The following is a 2,480-nucleotide window of genomic DNA, read 5'->3' as shown; positions in this document are numbered from 1 at the left end:
ACTTGATTTTGTAGGGGTATTCCTCCGGTGGTCCAAAATGGGTGTTTGATAGTGGATGCACCAATCATATGACCGGAGGAAAAGGTGTGCTTGATCAATTCATTGAAGATATCAACAAGAAGTCAAGCATTACCTTTGGTGACAACTCAAAGGGAAAGGTACTTGGGTATGGCAAGGTAGCAATCTCTAAGGACTTGTGCCTTGAGACAGTTATGCTTGTTGAACACCTTGGCTATAACTTACTTTCTATATATCATCTTGCCGATGCCGGTTACAATTCATATTTCACTAAATATTATGTGCAAGTCTTTAGGAGTGACAATCTCAAATTGGTCCTTGTTGGATATGTGGAGAACAACCTTTACGTGGTTGACCTCTCGAAAGAGAGCCCCTCCTTCTCCACATGTCTAATGGCGGCCAAGCATGACGAAGGATGGTTGTGGCATCGCCGCCTTGGTCATGTTAACATGAGGAATCTTAAACAACTCCTAAAGGGTGAGCATATTGTGGGACTAACCGGCGTTTCTTTTGAGAAAGATCGTGTTTGTAGTGCATGTGTAGCCGGAAAGCAACTCAAGAAGAAGCATCCCATCAAGAGTATTGTTACCACATCTAGGCCTTTGGAGCTCCTTCATTTGGACCTCTTTGGGACATCACATTATGATACTCTTGGTGGGAGCAAGTATGGACTTGTCATTGTTGATGATTACTCAAGATACTCTTGGGTCTTTCTCCTTAAGTCTAAGGATGAGACCCATAGAGAGTTCATCACCTTCGCCAAGAAAGCTCAACGTATGTATGAATCCGAGATCAAGGCAATTAGGACCGACAATGGCACCGAGTTCAAGAACTACACTATGCAAGAGTTTGTTGATGATGAGGGCATCAAGCATGAGTTTTCGGCGCCATACACTCCTCAACAAAACGGTGTTGTTGAAAGGAAGAACCGGACTATCATTGAGATGGCAAGAACCATGTTGAGTGAATTCAACTCACCCCACAACTTTTGGGGAGAAGCCATCTCTACGGCCGTCCACTACTCCAACCGGCTCTTCCTTCGTCCCCTCCACAACAAAACCCCATACGAGCTCCTTACCGGTAACAAGCCTAATGTCATGTATATTCGTGTCTTTGGATGCAAATGCCTTGTTAAGAACAACAAAGGAAAGCTCGGTAAATTTGAAACTAGAACCATAGAGGGTATATTTGTTGGATATGCGGAGAACTCTCACGCCTATAGATACTACAACCGGTCCTCCGGGACTATTGAAGTATCTTGTGACGTGGTGTTCTTGGAGGATAATGGCTCCCAAGTGGAGCAAGTTGTTCCATGTGTTGCAGGTAATGATGATGATCCATCTAGTGCCATCAAGCATATGGGCATTGGACACATCCGGCCCATGGAGGTTCATAATGATGATCAAGATGATGGAGTAGATGTTTCAAGTACGCCACAAGTGGAGCCTAGCTCAACTCAAGCCGAACCATCAAGTGCAACTCAAGAACCATCCTCTACTCAAGATGAGTCTCAATCCGAAGAACAAGAAGAAGATCCTCATTCCATGGAGCAAGATCATGATGACGATCAAGAAACATCCTCAACTCATGATCAAGCTCAAGTGGTCCCTCATGATCAAGTACTAGCAAGAGATGAATTCATTGATCATGAAGGAACCGTTCGGAAGATCAAGGCCGCTACAAGGGCGAGTGACATGAAAGTGGATCAAGTCCTTGGTAGCATCTCAAGAGGAGTGGTAACTCGTAGACACCATGCATTACTTATCACTTATTGTCAACATCATGCTTTTGTGTCTAGTTTTGAACCACTTAAGGTACATGAAGCCTTGGTCGATCCGGATTGGGTAATTGCCATGCAAGAAGAATTGGAATGTTTCACTCGTAATGAAGTATGGTCTCTAGTTGAGAGACCCAAGGATCATCGCATCAATGTCATTGGGACCAAATGGGTATTCAAGAACAAGCAAGATGAAAATGGCATTGTTATACGAAACAAAGCAAGGTTAGTGGCGCAAGGGTTTGCCCAAATAGAAGGTATGGATTTTGAGGATACCTTTGCGCCGGTAGCCCGTCTTGAAGCTATTCGTCTTTTGCTTGCATTTGCATCTTTCCACAATTTCAAATTATATCAAATGGATGTGAAAAGTGCATTTTTGAATGGTCCCCTAAAAGAAACCAGATATGTGGCTCAACCCCCGGGTTTCGAAGACCCATGCCGACCCAACCACGTGTATTTACTCCATAAGGCACTCTACGGTCTCAAGCAAGCTCCACGTGCTTGGTATGAGTTCCTTAGGGATTTCTTACTACATGATGGGTTTTGCATGGGTACGGTCGATTCCACCCTTTTCACCAAGCGGGTTAAAGGGGTGGCCTCTTTATATGTCAAATATATGTTGATGATATTATCTTTGGTGGAACTAACCCCAATCATAACAAAGCTTTTGAGCTATTGATGACTA

Source organism: Lolium perenne, chromosome 5 (genome assembly GCF_019359855.2).
Source record: "Lolium perenne isolate Kyuss_39 chromosome 5, Kyuss_2.0, whole genome shotgun sequence".
Lineage (NCBI taxonomy): Eukaryota > Viridiplantae > Streptophyta > Magnoliopsida > Poales > Poaceae > Lolium > Lolium perenne.
Note: the sequence above shows the minus strand (reverse complement) of the source record.